Here is a 20745-nt window from a genome sequence, read left to right as displayed (position 1 = left end):
CTCATTTATCAAGTTTTGATCTTAGAGCCTGAGCCATGGGAGTTCTGTTCAGGGAATTTCCCCAGTGACAAAGGGGGGAGGGTTGGGAGGGGAACACCCATAAGGAAGGGGAGGGGGGAGGGGGATGTTTGCCCGGAAACCGGGAAAGGGAATAACACTCGAAATGTATATAAGAAATACTCAAGTTAATAAAAAAAAAAAAAAAAAAAGACTTCAAGGCTCTATCCCATTTTCTCTTCCATTAGATTCAGCCTATCTGGTTATATGTTGAGGTTATTGATATACTTGGACTTGAACTTTGTGCAAGGTAACAAATATGGATCTATTTTCATCTTTCTACACAGAGTCAGTTAGACCAGCCCAGCACCATTTATTGAAGATGCTTTCTTTCTTTTTTTTTTATGTTATGTTTTTGGCTTCTTTGTCAAAGATCAAATTTCCAAAGTTCTATTGTTTTATTTCTAGATCTTCAATTCTGTTTCACTGATCTACCTGTCTTTCTCTGTACCAATACCATGTGGTTTTTATCACTATTGCTCTGTAGTACAGCTTGAGGTCAGGAATATTGATTCACTCAAAATGTCTTTTATTGTTAAGGATTATTTTCACTATTCTGGGTGTTTGTTTTTTTTTTTTTCACATGAAGTTGGTAATTGTTCTTTTCATCTTCTTGACACTTTGTTTTGGAAATTTGATGAGGATTGTATTGACTCTGTAGATTGTTTTTGGCAGGATGGCTCCTTTTACTTTATTAATTCTACCGATCCATAAGCATGAGAGATCTCTCCATTTTCTGAGGTCTTTTTTTTTTTTTATTAACTTGAGTATTTCTTATATGCATTTCAAGTGTTATTCCCTTTCCCGGTTTCCGGGCAAACATCCCCCTCCCCCCTCCCCTTCCTTATGGGTGTTCCCCTCCCAACCCTCCCCCCATTGCCGCCCTCCCCCCATAGTCTAGTTCACTGGGGGTTCAGTCTTAGCAGGACCCAGGGCTTCCCCTTCCACTGGTGCTCTTACTAGGATATTCATTGCTACCTATGGGGTCAGAGTCCAGGGTCAGTCCATGTATAGTATCTGAGGTCTTCTTTAACTTCTGTTTTAAGAGAGTTGAAGTTATAGTCATACAGAGTTTTCACTTGTTTGCTAAGAGTTATCCCATGATATTTTTTATTATTTGGTACTATTATTAAGAGTACTATTTTCCTAATTTCTTTCTCAGCCCATTTACCATTTGTATTTAAAAACAACACTACTATTTTATTTAAATTAATTTTATGTCCAGCCACTTTGCTGAAGTTGTTTATTAGCTGTACATGTTCTCTGGTAGAATTTTTGGGCTGCATATGTGTGTGTGTGTGTGTGTGTGTGTATGTATATATATATATATATATATATATATATATATATATATATGCACGCATCCTTGTCCTGTTCCTGATTTTACTGGGATTGCTTCAAGTATCTCTCCATTTAATTTGATATTGGCTCTTGGTTTGCTCTATATTACTTTTATTAAGTTTAGATATGGGCCTTGAATTCCTGATTTCTCCAATACTTTTAACAAGAAGGGGTGTTGTATTTTGTCAAAGGCTTTTTCAGCATCTAAGGAGCTGATCATTTGATTTTTTTGAGTTTGTTTATATACTGGATTATGTTAATGAATATTCCTATACTGAACCAACCTGGCATTTCTGTGATGAAGCTCTCTTGATTGCTGTGTGTGATGATGGTTTTGATATGATCTTTGATCCAGTTTGCAAGAATTTTATTGAGCATTTTTGCATTGATATTCATAGGAGAAATAGGTCTAAAGTTCTCTTTTATTGTTTGGTCCCTGTGTGGTTTAGGTATTCATAATTCATATAATGAATTAAGTGGTGTTTCATCTGTTTCTATTTTATGGAATAGTTTAAGGAATGTTGGTCTTACCTCTTCTTTGGTAGTCTGGTAGACTTCTGCACTAAAGTCATAAAGCCATCTGGCCCTGTTGCCCTGTTTTCCATTTTTATTTTTGTTTTTGTTTTCATTAAGGGATGTAGACTGGTTTCGATTGTTTACCTGCTCTTGATTTAACTTTTGTATATGGTATCTGTCTAGAAAATTATCCATTTCATCTAGATTTCCCAGTTTTGTTGAGTACAGATTTTGTAGTAGGATCTGATGAAATTCTGAATTTCCTCAGTTTCTTGAGTTATATTTCTCTTTCCATTTCTGATTTTTTTTTTTTTTTGGATACTGCCTCTGGGTCCTTCAGTTAGGTTATTTAGGGGCTTATCTATCTTTTTGATTTTCTCAAAGAACCAGCTTTTGGTTTTGATGATTTTTTTGTATTGCTCTCTTTGTTTCTATTTGGTTGATTTTGGCCCTGAGTTTATTTGTTGCAGTTTACTCTTCTTAAATGTGCTTGATTCTTTTTGTTGTGGGGCTTTCAGTTGTGCTGTTAAGTTGCTATCATAGTGTCTCCAATTTCTTTACCAGAACACTTAGTGCTATGAATTTCCCTTTTTTGGCACTGCTTTCATTATGCCCCCATAAGTTTAGATAGGCCCTGTCATCATTTTCATTGAATTCCTGGAGGTCTTTAATTTCTTTCTTTATTTCTTCCTTAACCAAGTTAAAATTGAGTAGAGGGTTGATCAGTTTATATGTGTATGTGGGCTTTCAGATGTTTTTGTTGTTACTGAAGACCAGCCTTAGTCATTAGTGATCTGATAGGATGGATGGGATAATTTTGATCTTCTTATATTGCTTATATTGGTTGAGGCTTGTTGGTTCTCCCCCCCTCCCCCGGAGCTGGGGACCGAACCCAGGGCCTTGCGCTTCCTAGGCAAGCGCTCTACCACTGAGCTAAATCCCCAACCCCAAGGCTTGTTTTGTGCCCAAATTTATGGTCAATTTTGGAGAAGGTACCATGATGGTGCTGACAATAATGTATATTCTCTTGTTTTAGGGTGAAATGTTCTATAGATATCTGTTTAATCCATTGGTTCAAATCTCTCTTGATCACTATTTCTCTGCTTAGTTTCTGTTTCAGTGACCTATCCATTAGTGAGAGTGGCATGGTAAAGTCTCCAAATATTATGGTATGGGTTTCGATGTGTGTTTTAATCTCTAGTAAAGTTTCTTTTATGAATGTTGGTGATGTTGCATTTTAAGCATAGATGTTCAGAATTGAGACTTTCTCTTGGTGGTTTTGACAAATATGAAGTATTTTACCTCATTTCTCTTGATAATTTTGGTTGAAAGTGAATTTTATTAACTATTATGATGGCAACTTCAGCTATTTCTTGGGTGCATTTGTTTGCAAGAATTTTTCCAGCCTTTTACATTGACATAGTCTCTGTCTTTGTTATTGAGCTGTGTTTCTTGTATGCAGCAAAATGCTGGATCTTCTTTGCATATCCAGTTTGTTATCCCATGTCTGTTTGGAGGGAATTGAGTCTGTTTATATTGAGAGATATTAAAGACATATTATTGTTAGTTCCTGATATGTTTGTTATTGTAGATGGCATTATGTGCATGTGACTCTCTCATTTGGCTTTGTCGTGAAATGGTTAATATCTTGTTTTTCCTTTGGTGTAGGTACTGTCTCTGTGTTGGTGTTTTCCTTTTAGAAGTCTCTGTAGGGGTTGGGGATTTACCTCAGTGGTAGAGCTTGCTTAGCAAGCACAAGGCCCTGGGTTCCTTCCTCAGCTCCTGAAAAAAAAAAAAGAAAAAAAAAAAGAAAAGAATACTCTGTAGGGCTGGATTGGTAGATAGATATTGCTAAAACTTTTTTCAACCTGGAATATTTTTGTTTCTCCACCTATTTTGATTGAGACTATGTTTGGTATACTAGCTTGGGCTTGCATTTGTGTTCTGCATGACTTCTGTCCAGGCTCTTTTGGCTTTTAGGGTCTGCTGAGAAGTCTGGTTTAATTCTTATAGATTTGCCATTATATGTTACTTGGTCCTTTTCCATTGCAGCTTTTAATATTCTTTCTTTGTTCTGTGTATTTAGTGTTTTAATTATTATGAAAAGAGGGGATGACTTTTTTTCTGGTCCAATTTATTTGATGTTCTATAGGCTTCTTGTACATTTATAGCCATCTCTTTCTTTAGGTTGGTGAAGTTTTGTTTTATGATTTTGATGAAGATATTTTTGGATCCCTTAAACTGTAAATTTTTGCTCAACTCTATTCCTGTTATTCTTAGGTTTTGATTTTTGACTATGTCCTAGATTTCCTGAATGTTTTGCCTAAGGAGTTTTTTTATGTTTTGAACTTTCTTTGACAGCTGTGTCAGTATTTACACAGGTTTCTTCTACACCTGAGATTCTTTCTCCTACCTTTTGTATTCTATTGGTGATGCTTACATTGAAATACTTGACCTCTTTCCCTGGTTTTCCATTTACAAGTTTGCCTCTGTGTGTTTTTTATTATTTCTACTTCCAGTTTTAGGTCTTGACCTGCTTTATGAAATTCCTTCCCTTGTTTGATTGGGTTTCCCTGTATCTCTTTAAGGGAATTATTTGTTTCCTTGTAAAGGGCTTCTACCTGTTTACATGTGTTTTCCTGTATTTCTTTTAGTGAGTTACTTATATCCTCCTTAAAGGACATAGAATTTTAGGACAGTTTTGTGATTTTCAGGTGTGGTGTTGTATCCAGAGTTTACTGTGGTGGGAAAACTAGGTTCTGATAATGCCAAAGTATATTGTTTTTTGTTGCTTATGGTCTTGTGTGGGCATCTCACCATCTGGTTATCTGTGGTGTTAGCTGGTCCTAGTGTCTCTGTCTGGAGCCTGCTTCCTGTGTCCCTGGGTTGCTGCATGTGTCCTAGTAGGCCTGTGGCCTGTCTATAGCACACCTTCTGTGAGGTCTTCAGACTGTGGGGTATCTTATTTGAATCTGGAGTATTATTCTTCAGCAAATCATGGACCATTACAAAATCACTCAACATGTCTTTTTTATTGAACGGCAAAAATATTGCTTTTTCATAATTTTAACATGATTTAAATATCAGTTCTATATTATATAACAAACAAATCAAGAGGATACAAGTATATATAATCATATGTATCATAGATATCATATAATGATAGATACATTAAGAAAGTGATGAGATTAGATAGAATAGATGATATATATAAACAGCATGCATAACATATACTGTAATAGATATTAGAATAGTATAAGCAGACTATAAACACATGATTTAAATTGTTTCTATATGAATGCTTACTCTATTCTTATGTAAAAATTATAGGAAATTACCTGTCTCCCACAAAAAAGAAAACATTTTGCACAAGTAATTACAATGTGATTAAAGAATTTCAAATCATATGTTTTTCCACACAAGTTTTTAAAATTTATATCTTCTTAAAATGTTCATTAATATTTAACACTAATTCAACTTAGTGAGATTATTTTTTGACATGACAAATACAATTTTGTACAAGTTGTAGATTTGAGTACTTCTTGGTTGTTTGTAGAAAACTGTGGCCTTTTCATTTTCTTCCATCGATGTTGGCATGCCAATTCTTCTTGTTGCGTTCAGTTCATCTTTAGGCAGTTATGCTGGTGAGATTTTATAAATGTAACTCTAATATTACTAGGAGATACAATCTCAGCACAACTCCCTGATCATCTGTTTATCACAAACTTTCCACCCACAAGAATAGGTAAGGCAGTTGTTTATACAATATCAATCATAAGCCCTAAAAGCATACCTTCATATAAAATTATATAAAATGAGCAGAGGTACACAGTTAGAAAAATACTTTAATATATACATACACAAACACACATATATATACATACATGTATACAATTTTTAATAACAATTAATGAAAAGGGGCCAAGAATTTGAAAGAAAGCAAGAAGGCAAAATACGTGGGAGGACATGGAGTGGAGGAAAGGAAGATATGTTCCAAGCTCAAAAATTGAGTAAATATAATAATTTATAGTAATACCAAGAGGAAGATCAACAGGTTGTGGGAGATTATATTTGTAATTTAGTGATTGAGACACTGAGACGGAAATGTTGGCATAAGTTCAAAGCCAAAATGGGCTATGCTGTGAATTCCAGCATAGAATGGGCTACAGTATGAGACCTTGTCCTGATCTTCACTTCCACAAAACATATCTCAGTGTCTACTTATGAAATTTGAAATATTTTTCTGCAATTATTTTAAGTGCACCTTATTTTCGACGCTCAATTTTTAAATAGCAATTCCAAGTATTTTTCATATCTCTTGAATTTCATATACTCATTATAAAACCTACCATGAATACTTGGACAATATATGGTTATTAACTTACTGAGCTTACCTTGACTTCTTAGGTAAATAGATGGCTAGATAGAGAAAATAATGGTTCATACAGCAATGTTACTTAGTCATAAAGAAAAATAATATCCTATTATTTAAAAGTACTTGAAACTAGAGGACATTATGCTAATGGAAACCAACTAGGTTATAAAGATACGTTTCCATGTTTCAACATGCAGAAACAAACAACAAAACTATGTAAAACATTAACAATTAGCACAAAAAAACCAAAACAAACAAAACAAAAACCAAACCAAAATCAATCTGAAAGTTGAGTAGTGATTCCTAAGGTAGAAACATGAGTAAGGAAGGATGTCAGAGGTAATGAATGGAGAAGCGAGTATCTGAAACAGCACGCTCTGTATGTGTTTGAAAATACCATCTTGAATTCCACTCATATATAAAATTAGATGTTGATTTAAATTTTCTTTAATGACTTTTCACACTATTACAATGTTTCATTGGTATTATTATCCCATAACCTAATGAATAGCCTAGTAAGAGCACCAGTGGAAGGGGAAGCCCTTGGTCCTGCCAAGACTGAACCCCCAGTGATCGTGATTGTTGGGGGGAGGGTGCTAATGGGGGGAGGATGGGGATGGGAACACCCACATAGAAGGGGAGGGAGAGGGGTTAGGGGATGTTGCCTGAAAACCGGAAAAGGGAATAAAAATTGAAATGTAAATAAGAAATACCCAGATTAATAAAGATGGAGGAAAAAAAGAAAAAGAAAAGATTACAAAAATAAAATGTAAAAAAAAAAGAATTTACTCTTTTTATTACTGTTTCTCTTGTGAGTGTATTTTATTTTTCTATTTGTCTGGATCTCCATACAATTGGAATGTCATAATTTACCATAAGAGTCACATTTGAATTCTCTGTTTATTTTCCTATTTCTGTGTCTGTCTCTGTCTCTCTCTTTCTCTGACTCTCTGTTTCTCTCTGTGTCTCTCTGTCTCTGTCTGTGTCTCTGTGTCTCTGTCTCTGTCTCTGTCTCTCTCTCTCACACACACACACACACACAGATACACACACACAGACACACAAAAAAGGTGTTGAGGTTAATGTTTTGTGGCTGTCAAGATGAAATCCAAGGATGTTTGCGTGCTAGGGAAACTACTGGACACTGTGGAGTATAACATCAAAGTCTAAATTTTACTTTCATTAAATTTACCTGGACACAAAGTTTGATATGTAATTATTCATTTTTTCCTCTACATTTTCTTATATTAATTCACTCCTAATTTTTACTGCTGTGTGTTTTAAGATTAGAATTTTTTTATCTTTATTAACTTGAATATTTCTTATTTACATTTTGGTTATTATTCCCCTTCCCGGTTTCTGGTCCAACATCCCCCTAAACCCTCCCCCTCCCAATCTATATGGGCTTCCCCTCCCCATCCTCCCCCCTTTACCACCCTCCCCCCCCCAACAATCACGATCACTGAGGGTTCAGTCTTGGCAGGACCAAGGGCTTCCCCTTCCACTGGTGCTCTTACTAGGCTATTCATGGCTACCTATGTGGTTGGAGCCCAGGTTGAGTCCATGTATAGCCTTTGGGTGGTGGCTTAGTACCTGGAAGCTCTGGTTGGTTGGCATTGTTGTTCATATGAGGTCCTGAGCCCCTTCAAGCTCTTCCACACCTTTCTCTGTTTCCTTCAACAGGGTTCCCGATCTCAGTTCAGTGGATTGCTGCTCGTATTAGCCTATGTATTTGCTGTATTCTGGCTGTGTCTCTCAGGAGAGATCTACATCTGATTCCTGTCAGCCTGCACTACTTTGCTTCATCCATCTTATCTAGTTTGGTGGCTGTATATGTATGGGCCACACGTGGGGCAGGCTCTGAATGAGGGTTCCTTCTGCCTCTGTTCTAAACTTTGCCTCCCTATTTCCTGCCAAGGGTTTTCTTGTTCCCCTTTTAAAGAAGGAATGAAGCATTCGCATTTTTGTCATCCTTCTTGAGTTTCATGTGTTCTGTGCATCTGGGGTAAGTCATGCATATGGGCTATTAGCCACTTATCAATGAGTGCATACCATGAGTGCTTTTCTGTGATTGGGTTACCTCACTCAGGATGATATTTTCCAGTTCCATCCACTTGCCTATGAATTTCATAAAGTCATTGTTTTTGATAGCTAAATCATATTCCATTGTATAAACGTACCATATTTTCTGTATCCATTCGTCTGTTGAAGGGCATCTGGGTTCTATCCAGCTTCTGGCTATTAAATAAGGCTGCTATGAACATAGTGGAGCATGTGTCTTTGTTATATGTTGGGGCATCTTTGGATATATGCCCAAGAGTGGTATAGCTGGGTCCTCAGGTATTTCAATGTCCAATTTTCTGAGGAACCTCCAGATTGATTTCCAGAATGGTTGTACCAATTGGCAGTCCCACCAGCAATGGAGGAGTGTTCCTCTTTCTCCCCATCCTCGCCAGCATTTGATATCACCTGAGTTTTTGATCTTAGCCATTCTCACTGGTGTAAGGTAAAATCTCAAGATTTGTTTTGATTTGCATTTCCCTTATGACTAAATATGTTCAACATTTCTTTAGGTGTTTCTCAGCCATACAGCATTCCTCAGCTGTGAATTCTTAGTTTAGCTCGGAAACCCATTTTTAATAGGGCTATTGCTCTCCCTGTGGTCTAACTTCTTGAGTTCTTTGTATATTTTGGATATAAGCCCTCTATCTGTTGTAGGATTGGTAAAGATCTTTTCCCACTCTGTTGGATGCCATTTTGTCCTAACAACAGTGTCCTTTGCCTTACAGAAGCTTTGCAGTTTTATGAGATCCCATTTGACGATTATTGATCTTAGAGCATAGGCCATTGGTGTTTTGTTCAGGAAATTTTCTCCATTGCCCGCGTGTTCGAGATGCTTCATCACCTCTTATTCTATTAGTTTGAGTGTATCAGGTTTGATGTGGAGGTCCTTGATCCACTTGGACCTAAGCTTTGTACAGGGTGATAAGCATGGATCGATCTGCATTCTTCTACATGTTGACCTCCAATTGAACCATCACCCTTTGTTGAAAATGCTATCTTTTTTCCATTTGATGGTTTTGGCACCTTTGTCAAAAATCAAGTGCCCATAGGTGTGTGGGTTCATTTCTGGGTCTTCAATTCTGTTCCATTGGTCTATCTGTCTGTCTCTGTACCAATACCATGCAGTTTTTATCACTATTGCTCTGTAATACTGCTTGAGTTCAGGGATAGTGATTCCCCCTGAAGTCCTTTTATTGTTGAGGATAGTTTTAGCTATCCTGGGTTTTTTGTTATTCCAGATGAATTTGCAAATTATTCTGTCTAACTCTCTGAACAATTGGATTGGTATTTTCATGGGGTTTGCACTGAATCTGTAGATCGCTATTGGTAAAATGGCCATTTTACTATGTTAATCCTGCCAATCCATGAGCATGGGAGATCTTTCCATCTTCTGAGGTCTTCTTCAATTTCCTTCTTCAGTGTCTTGTAGTTCTTATTGTACAGATCTTTTACTTGCTTGGATAAAGTCACACTGTGATATTTTATATTATTTGGGTTTATTATGAAGGGTGTTGTTTCACTAATTTCTTTCTCAGCTTGTTTCTCTTTTGTGTAGAGGAAGGCTACTGATTTATTTGAGTTAATTTTATACCGAACCACTTTGCTGAAGGTGTTTATCAGGTTTAGAAGTTCTCTGGTGGAACTTTTGGGATTGCTTAAATATACTATCATATCATCTGCAAATAGTGACATTTTGACTTTTTTTTTCCAATCTGTATTCTCTTGATCTAATTTTGTTGTCTGATTGCTCTGGCTAGAACTTTAAGAACTATATTGAATAAGTAGGGAGAGAATGGGCAGCCTTGCCTAGTTCCTGATTTTAGTGGGATTGCTTCAAGCTTCTCTCCATTTGGTTTAATGTTAGCTACTAGTTTGCTGTATATGACTTTTAGTATGTTTAGGTATGGGCCTTGAATTCCTATTCTTTCCCGGACTTTTATCATGAAGGGATGTTGAATTTTGTCAAATGGTTTCTCAGCATCTAAGGAAATGATCATGTGGTTTTGTTCTTTCAGTTTGTTTATATAATGAATTCCGTTGATGGTTTTCCATATATTAAACCATCCTTGCATGTTTGGGATGAAGACTACTTGATCATAGTGAATGATTGTTTGGATGTGCTTCTAGATTCGGTTTGCTAGAATTTTATTGAGTATTTTTGTGTCTATATTCATAAGGGAAATTGGTCTGAGGTTCTCTTTCTTTGTTCGGTCTTTGTGTGGTTTAGGTAAAAGAGTAATTGTGGCTTTATAGAAGGAATTCGGTAGCGCTCCGTCTGTTTCAGTTTTGCGGAATAGTTTGGATGGTATTGGTATGAGGTCTTCTATGAAGTTCTGATAAAATTCTGCACAGAACGTGTCTGGAACTTGGCTCTTTTTGGTTGGGAGACCTTTAATGACTGCCTCTATTTCATTAGGACTTATGGCATTTTTTAAATGGTTTATCTGTTCCTGACTTAACTTCGGTACCAGGTATATGTCTAGGAAATCGTCCATTTCCTGCAGATTTTCAATTTTGATGAATGTAGGCTTTTGTAGTAGGATCTCATGATTTTTTGAATTTCCTCTGATTCCATAATTATGTCTCCCTTTTCATTTCTCATTTTGTTAATTTGGACACACTCTCTGTGTCCTCTCATTAGTCTGTCTAAGGGTTTATCTATCTTGTTGACTTTCTCAAAGAACCAACTTTTGGTTCTGTTGATTCTTTCTATGGTCCTTTTTGTTTCTACTTGGTTGATTTCAGCTTTGAGTTTGGTTATTTTCTGCCTTCTATTCCTCCTGTGTGTATTTCCTTCTTTTTGTTCTAGAGCTTTTAGGTGTGCTGTCAAGCTGCTGACATATGCTCTCTCCTGTTTCTTTCTGCAGGCACTCAGAGCTATGAGTTTTCCTCTTTGCACAGCTTTCATTGTGTCCCATAAGTTTGGATATGTTGTACCTTCATTTTCATTAAATTCTAAGAACTCTGTAATTTCTTTCTTTATTTCTTCCTTGACCAGGTTATCATTGAGTAGAGCATTGTTCAACTTCCACTTATATGTGGGCATTCTTCCCTTATTGTTATTGAAGACCAGCTTTAGTCCATGATGGTTTGATGGGAGGCATGGGATTATTTCTATCTTTCTGTATCTGTTGAGGCCTGTTTTATGACCAATTATATGGTCAATTTTGGAGAAAGTACCATGAGGTGGTGAGAAGAAGGTATATCCTTTTGCTTTAGGATAGAATATTCTATAAATATCTGTTAAGTCCATTTGGTTCATGACATCTCTTAGTCTGTCTACGTCTCTGTTTAATTTCTGTTTCCATGATCTGTCCATTGATGAGAGTGGGATGTTGAAATCTACTATTATTGTGTGAGGTGCAATGTGTGCTTTGAGCTTTAGTAAGGTTTCTTTTACGTATGTAGGTGCCCTTGTATTTGGTGCATAGACATTTAGGATTGAGATGTTGAAAATAAATTTAATTCTTTCCATAATCTTTATATTTTTACTCTATCTTTCTGTACAGTTAGTTCAATCAGGTAACTGATGGGAAAACTTTTTATCTTTCAGGGAATGTGCTGACTCATAGCATACATTTATGAAATATGAACAATTCTATGATTCTGTTTTTGGCCCCCTTTTTAAAACTGTATAACATTTTACTCTCCAATGTGGTTTTCTTTTCTTTCAATATTTTTGCATTAACACTATGTATGTATGTATGTATGTATGTATGTATCTATCTATCTATCTATCTATCTATCTATCCATGTCTACATATTGGCTTTCTTCTGCTTTCTACTTTCTATCTTCTTTTCCTGGAAATTAAATATTTTCTGAAAATATGCTTTGAATGTAACAGAAAGATATAATTTATACAAAAGTAAAAACCATATATGCCATATATCTGTGTTCTTATGTACACAGAAAATGTAAATATTCTCTATTGCATTTGATGCATGTCAATGATTGTACTGACAAATTGATAGACACATACCTATTTTTTTTAAGAAATAACATTAATAATATTGGGAATTAAACTTACCCCAAATAGAAACTGCAAACTACCTTTTAAAAAGTATATGTTGTAAATCTGATTTCCATGTACTTCCATTTTTTTCCTAACCTACTTTTAAAGTTTTCAAATTTTTCAATTGTATTTTCTTCAACACATTCAAAAAGCTTTCTTCTTCTGAAATGTTCTCTCTAAAATTGGGAGAGTAATTTTCTTTAGTAAGCAGAAAATTGGTACCAGTCTGTGCACTGAAACAAGGTATGCCCTGAAGGCAGCAGTAACTGTATGTTCAGCTAATATGCCATTAAGTAAAAGTGTTCAAGTTTACTTTTGCCTCCACTCTTCTCCCTCTCATAGCTTCAATCACTTGTTTTATCTCTTTTAATATTCACTGTAATGGGCTATTAAATTGGATCCTTTTACTTAACTTTCATAAAGTTTTTTATAGGCCTATTTGTACAGGTGAGAGTAATTAGGAATCGCCAGTCTCCAATCAGCAATTAGCTCCAATTAAGGCTTACCAGCTGCTCTGTCTTGCCTATGCTGGCTTCCTTCAGCTGTTTCCATTGCCAGAGCTGGATCACAAGTCAAGATAAAAATTGAACGATCATTCATATCTCATCACTCTGATGTACAAACTTTGTGATTACACCATACCTCCGATTTTCAGAGCTAATTGTGCATTTTGTGTGCTCGCAAATGCATGCAGCTGTAGAACCCTCACTATCCAGGTGTTAGCACGAGGGAAGGAAGTATCTATTTTAGTGTGCTGGAAAAAAACCTAATACAAAAAAATTCAAAGACAAAGGTCAAAACTTTCATAATTTAACAAGTAAGTTAAAAACAATAAACATTATTTCTGAGTTACTAATGAAAATATCCCACAGCAAACAATTTGTTAATTTTTTGTTATTGTGACAAAATATCTAGGAAAATCAACATAAACTAGGGAAGTATTGACTTGGGTCAGTGTTTTAGAGTTTCAGCCCATTGTGAAGTAGTTTTGTTGGTTGATTTTGCTTAGCCATTATGTCATGGTAGCTACTTAGAGTAGAGCAAAATATAGACTTCATGGAAACGTGGAAGCAGAAAGAAGGAGAGGGAAGAGGCTGATTCCTAACATGTAAAGGGCACATGTTCGTGAATGCTACGCTCTCTTCAGCTAGGCCTCATCTCACAGAAGTCTATTCCTTTTCATCAGCAACTAGTCTTCAGTGAATATGTGGGTCTTTGGGAGATATTTACAAATCATAGCACTGAATTTCATATATATAAACCCCAAGTTCCTGTACAAAAGCAAATCATCACAATAAAAAATAATGTAAACATAATAATCAGTCACTATTTTATTGTTATCAAGTAAGCACACTAGCAGAAAGATAAAAGACAAAGAATGATAGATAAAAGAAAGCAGGAAATCAGTACACATCTGCGGACTAGTCCCGCTGCATTTAAATGGCTTTGCTTCCTTGTGTCCTCTGTGTCCATTGACTCTTACACTCTTTCTGCCTCTGTTTCTGCACTTTCCTGAGGCCTGAGAGGAGAGATTTGATGGAGACATGTAATTTTAGGCCTACATTTTATTTTACACATTGTAAAAATATGATATAAATATATATTCCTATTAATATATGATTATAAAATATAAAAGTACAAATATAAATAGATCAATAAATAATAAAACCCAAACTACTAAACAACTGATTTTAAATTGAAATAATTAATAAGGACTTGTTAAATCACCACTAGTGTAATCATCTGACAATAATGTAAAGAATCTTTATTGACTTTGTTGTGATCTTTACTAATAAAGTATAATATAGGCAAAAGTATATAGAGAAAGTATACTGAAAATAAGGTTCAATACACTTTAAAAATTTCATATTTTTTAATATTATTTTCAATATTTATTTGTTTAAATTCACACAAAGTACCTACAGCTAAAAAGGTTTAAATAAAATAACCAAAATTAAAGAATGTAAGCATCTGAAATGAAGGTATTTGTAAATATTAAACATTTGCTAACACATAGTTGTGGTGAAAAATTGTAGTCCATTTCTTTTTCTCTGTGCTCTAAAGAGGAATAATTCATGTGCTGAGTTTAAGGCTGTGATTACCAATATTACTTACTTATCTGTTGCTATGCAAAAAAATACTCTGATAGAAACCACTTAAGGAAAACAGGATTCATTTTAACCTCTTTATGATTTTTATTATAAGTAATTAAATATTTAAAAAATAGATTGCCAAAATATTGACCCCACAATATAGTCACCAATGTGTGGCAAAGTCAACAAAAAGAAGAGGAATGGTCTTTTTCACACATGGTGAATATTACCTGTACAAAGGCATCCTGCAATGTGTATAAGTCCATGGTAGGAATTGAAGTTAGGGACTCACATGTAGAAAAGTACTCCTTTACCATTGAGCTGTATTCTCAGGCTCAGTCTCACATTTTTAGTACACACACAAACACACACACAGGCACACACCCACACACACACACACACACACACACACACACCAAACACACATATACAAGAACAACTAAAATGTCTGTGGTAGCTTAAATATTAAATGTCCCCACAGTCTTTTATATTTGACCAGTATGTCCTCAGTTCATGGTGTCTTCATGAAAACCTATATTAGAACCTCTGGGAGGTAGAACCCTGCATCACTGGAGACAGCTGTGAAGATTTACAGCTCAACCTCAACCTCTTTTTATTCTAAGCCAACTTCTATGAAAGAAAAAACAGTTTCCTCTTCCTTTACCAATTCTCCTCTGACTCCTTTCATGCCTTTCTTCCATGATTAATTCTAGCCCTTGTGAAACCATTTGAGTCTTATTGGATGAAAACAAACAAACAAACAAACAAACAAACAAACAAAAAAGTACACAGAAAAACCCATGCCCAGAAGTACTTTCTCAAGTCCATGGCTTTTTTTGAGATTCTATGTCTCATAATATTTTTGTTAGAACTTGAATTCATTTCTTTCTTTCTTTCTTTCTTTCTTTCTTTCTTTCTTTCTTTCTTCCTTCCTTTTTCCTCCTTACTGTACTTTCTTGTATATATTATGGCTTCCACTTTGTATTTCCCTGTTTCTGTGTATATATCTGCATCTATGTGTGTTTCATGTTCTTTATTCCCCACCCGCCCTAGTTTCCTTTGTCCTCTTCATCTGTTTACTTGTTTTTATTATAATATAATAGATTATTTTTAGATGCCAGTTCTGTTTTGTCTGTTTGTTTTTGTTGTATAATATTGTATTATATTTTTAGGTGCCTTTTGTTTTCTAACAAGAAATAGAAACAATGTGTCGATTTGATGGGTGGGAAGTTGCAGGGGTTCTAGAAGGATTTGGTTAAGGAGGAAATATGATCAGAGTATATTTTCCAAAAAAAATTAACTTTCAATATAAGAAGATAAAAAGGAAAATTAATAAAGGTGCACTTTGCATTTCAGGCCAGTGCCATGATACAGAGTGCCAGCACTGTAAAGATTAAGCTATACAGCATTACTCATTAAGTGGATAGAAGTAGTCACAGCTGGTTTTGGTTTGGATAACAAACTCCAACTCCTACTTTTATCACTAAAATTTTATATTTTCTATTTATCGTCACTGTCAGTAACTTTACTGGATAAATTATAATGTTTGTAACAAATAGGCAATTTTACAAAAATGTTTGTAATAAAGATCTTTTCACAGATTCAGCAAATCCTCATGTTTCCCGTTAACTAAATCTAATTCTGACAATTGTTTCCTAACCAAGTATAATATATTTAAATAATTTAACACTACTTATACGAACTGATTTTTCTTTCAACATTTTAGAGGAAATGCTGTCATATCAATAGATTTGGGGACTGAATTTCTGAATGACTACAGGTTATTAAGGATTCTACTGAAACTCCAAATCAACCCTAAACTCTCTTCTGGTGTCCCCTCTTTACATAATTAATAGATAATTAGTCATTTAAAATTGTTATGTGAATATAAAATTATTCATGGAGAAAATACTATCATGATTGTGAGAAAGTGATTCTCAAGCAACTGCACATCACTGGGAAATGTACAAGAATTGCAGCATTTTATTCTGGTCCAATCTGCTGGTGATGAGAATTGGTCTCCTCTGCTGCTACCAGTGGCGCCTTGAGAATAACGGAAGCACATTTACACTGAGGTTATTTATTCAAGCCTATGTAAACTTATGCACAGATCAAGAATAATGCACAATAATCTAAAACAATGTAAGCCAAGTTATTATGAAATTATTCATCAATTGTGTAGTGTAATGTCATGTACAATGAAATAATGACCCATCTGAAATTATTAAGACATTTCCTATGATTACTGGTTCACACAGTGGTTGGATATGTTCCATTTCTAAAGGAAATATTATAGGAAGATATAAACTTTTCTTTAGAAAAACCAAAGACACAGGAAATTTGGCCAGAAAAAAAAATGAGAGTAGCTTTACGAGAAAAGAGAGGCTCTCTCGGAGATGCTTGGCAGTAGTAGACTTGCTATGCAAAACAATGCAGCAAACTACTGGAACTCAGTTCCCTCTTGACTTCCAAAGAGCATGGGTAGCAAAACAGAACATAATGATTATCATTTTCAACATGAAAGCAGGGTGCTTGTCCGTGCTTGTCAGGGTAATTAGAGCTCCGAATCGTAACAAGGAGTAAGTAGAGTGATATAGATAAAATATTGAAAGAAAAATAAAACAGAAGATGCCAGCCCATAATTCTAGATCCAGTTGAAACACCCTTCAATGTAGAGGAAGCAAAATACTGTCTCAGTCAGGCTAAATAGAATAAAATGAAATAAAAATCAAGTAAAGTATGAAAACAAACAAAACGGGATATTTATCATTAACAGAAATACTCTGCAGTAGATTTAAAATAAACATTCAAAAAATGACATGGAATAGAATTCAAGACTGCAAATACAAGTTAAAATTATGATAGAGAAAAAACAGAAAATAAGTCTGATTTGCTAATTGGTCTGAAAATAGTAGGGTAAATCAGAAGTCATGATTTGTTAAGTACTTGTGACATGATTATTCTAATCAGTAATAGAAATTTCTTAAAGAAGTAACAGTAGTGTAAGTACTCCTCACCATACACATGTGTAGAGACATCATGTCATATAAAGTATATTTAAGTTAATTAAAATGTATACTTATACCCGAGGGAAGACACTGAAAAAAGCAATAAAATAAACACACAAAGTATATATGCATAGAATAGATGAAGTGTGAGAAAATTAAAATAAGGTAAGGCACATATCAGGAAAGAGAAAAATATGAAAAGTAATGGAAAGAATAAAGTTAAAATATCACTTAGAGCAATAAATATCAAATTAACCCAAGGAATGCATCACATGTGTAAGTATTCTACCTTTAAAAAGAGAGTATTAAAATATATTTAAAAGCTCTTAGCCGTATGTTTCTATATAAGTGCTTTAAAATTTAAAGATTCAGATATTTAAAATGTAAGGAGATGCAGAGACATAAAATGCACAACACTTGTCAATCAAAAAAGTCGTTTTTGTTAAAGCAGACACAAAAGACTTCAAAATGTAGAATGTTTTGAGTAGTAAAAGAAGGGAATTAACAAATTTAAAAGAGGTAAATTCTAGAATGAATATACATTGCAAAATATGTCAGTCAATACTGGTAAGACTTGGTGGTCCATGCCTGTAATCACAAAACATGGGAGAAAAAGGCAAGAGCATTGAATTCCTTCCTTGATGTAGCTATAATAGGATTCCAAGGCCAGAATAGATTACAAAGTAAGACACAGTTTTCAAAAATCAAAAACCATCCAAGCAAACTGGATTGGAATTGAGTAGAGCACTTCAAACCAGATGAAAGGGAGTAATGAAAAATTACCAGCTGAGGACCCAGAAGACAAATGAAGGAATCAGAAATAAATAGTCAATTTGAGTAAGTACTGGTTAACGTAACATTAACTTGTAACCCACATGATAAATAAAATCCATAAATCCATGCTGATTTAAATAAATTATTGCTAAATAAATAAATATATGAGAAGTTGCAAATTTATATTACAATAATTATGTTATGTTTTATTGCTTAAGCACCACCTAGAAGGAGCTGATATATAATCTTTGATTCCTTGTGTGTAACTTGGTATAATAGCCTTTTCAAATTGTGCAGTATATAAGCCAGAAGAAAAAAAATAAGAAGACAGAAAAACTCTGAGGAAAACCTGACAAGCATTTCTTTTGCAAGGTGATCAAACTTAACATCAACAATGGCAAGTCTCTAAAATGTCTACAAAATACCTATCATGTTCTCTTCAAAACTGTCAACATTATAAACAACAAGGAAAATCAGAGAAGCTGTCAGAGATGAAAAGCGTCTGGGGAGTATTCACAAATTTAATATGACATCTGCTGTGGAATTCAGCAATAAAGATAAACATTAGGTAAAATTTAATGGGGGATAAAAAAATCAGAATAATTTATGTACTTTGATTAAGAAAAATATACAAGTAAATTTTCATTAAGTATATTAAATTAATCAAATGACCATACATGGTGAGAAAAACCATCTTGGTATAGGGCTTCTGATAACTTTCTGGACTGTTTAAATTGTTTGAAATTTTTAGAAAATGCTTACACCATTTAAAACCTATGATTATTCTCATGAAAGAAAACTATGTGTTAAAGACCTACGTGACATTTAAAGTTTCTCTTTAAGTGGTATTCCAAATGAATTTTAAAGCACCATCAAAACAATATTTCACCAAAGCAGGGGCATTTTTTCTCATTATCTTTTAATTAACTTTTGCAGAAATATAACTAGGAACAAGTCCAAATGGCTGCTTTAACAATGCAACAATATGTAATAAATGATTAATACTTTTTTCCTCTGCTATACTGCACTGTTCCACATGTGCAGAATTGGTGTAGAAAAATGTTATGCTGACAACATGCTTACAGTTTAAAATTAATTGTGGCCAAAAGGATTACTTCGTATTAAAATTATAAAATGTATTAGTATAATTATACTGATATATGTATAAATAGAAAATAGGATTGCCATATAATCTTGCGATCTTCCTTCTGGATATAACCTAAAGGATTTGAAGTCAATTTCTCAGAGAAATAACTCCAGAGACCTATTTACTGTAGTGCTATTGACAATAGTCCAAGTATGAAATTAATTCCAATGCCCAAAAATACATGCTCAGATAAAAAATGTGGTACAAGTACACAGTGAAATATTAGTAGGCCAAAACAAAGGCCATTTTCTGTGTTTGTCAAGAAAATACATCAAATTGGAGAACCCTACATACATGAAATTACTAGGCACAGACAGAACCTCGAATTTTTGTTCATAAGACAACACAAATGTCATAGAAGCAGACCAGCAAGAAGAGACTGAGACAAATGGAGAAGTATGTGTGACAGATTAAAAAAAAAGGAGAGATTCTTTTGAGATGAATGTGTACTTCATAACACTGTGAATATTGAAGTTGTAAAGTTTTTTCCTAAACATTTGCAGTTAAAGAAATATTACTATTTAAGATAATTAAACACAATGTGTTCATAAATCAGAATATCAATTTCGTCTCAACAATGAATATATAGCTATAAATTGTTAATGTAGACTAAATATTTTAAAACATTTAATAATGATGCCATGCTTCGAAAACACTCTCAGGAGTGTATGAAAAGGTTAATGTCCATGATGTAAGACACCATCACAAGGCAGTAGGTAGATGTTTTATTTATTTTTGACTGTGAATCCAGTGATACTGTTAGAAGTTTTCACTGATTTTCTTCAATATCTATCTGTTTTTTTTTTATTAACTTGAGTATTTCTTATATACATTTCGAGTGTTATTCCCTTTCCCGGTTTCCGGGTAAACATCCCCCTCCCCCTCCCATTTTTTATGGGTGTTCCCCTCCCCATCCTCCCCCACCTTGTTGCCCTCCCCCCAACAATCTAGTTCCCTGGGGGTTCAGTCTTAGCAGGACCCAGGGCTTCCCCTTCCTTTATTCTCATAAGATACACATTCATTGAAGTTTATAATCATTAATTTTTCATAGTGAAAAATTATATGAACATATGCCTGAGGTCATAATCTCATATTGAATGGGAAAGTAAACTTGTATTCATAAAAAGGTGCAACCATGCTTTAAGACAAATAAAAGTAATTGCTTTTTATGAGTAATGTTTTCATTTGCAGTTGTTTCATGTGTGAACATGTTGTGTGTGTCCATGTGGATTATAAGGAAAGTTTATTTTCCACCACTGAAAAGACTCTAAGATAACAACCTAAATTTTAAACCCCTTTTAACACGTCATACTTCCTGGTTATTGGGATCTGCTTAAATTTTCTTAAGAAATTACAT

The 20745-nt window shown here is 34.5% G+C and overlaps 1 long non-coding RNA gene across 5 annotated transcripts in view; it reads right to left on the bottom strand.

Moving 5' to 3' along the window:
• The window catches only part of LOC120096272 (uncharacterized), a 135270-nt gene that overhangs the window by 16518 nt on the left and 98007 nt on the right, over positions 1-20745 (bottom strand). For 2 of the 5 annotated variants that reach the window (XR_015635529.1, XR_015635533.1), the window contains one exon: positions 13680-13885. The exons of 2 other annotated variants lie outside the window; for them this stretch is intronic. This is a non-coding gene — a long non-coding RNA (uncharacterized LOC120096272). Of the gene's footprint in view, positions 1-13670; positions 13886-20745 lie in introns of those variants that run through there. One more of the 5 variants, XR_015635532.1, reaches the window with a different exon arrangement.

This window comes from Rattus norvegicus, chromosome 13, assembly GCF_021556685.1.
Source record: "Rattus norvegicus strain SHRSP/BbbUtx chromosome 13, alternate assembly SHRSP_T2T, whole genome shotgun sequence".
Taxonomy (NCBI): Eukaryota; Metazoa; Chordata; class Mammalia; order Rodentia; family Muridae; genus Rattus; species Rattus norvegicus.
The sequence above is the reverse complement of the archived record's forward strand: the minus strand, read 5'-3'. Positions and strand labels throughout refer to the sequence as shown.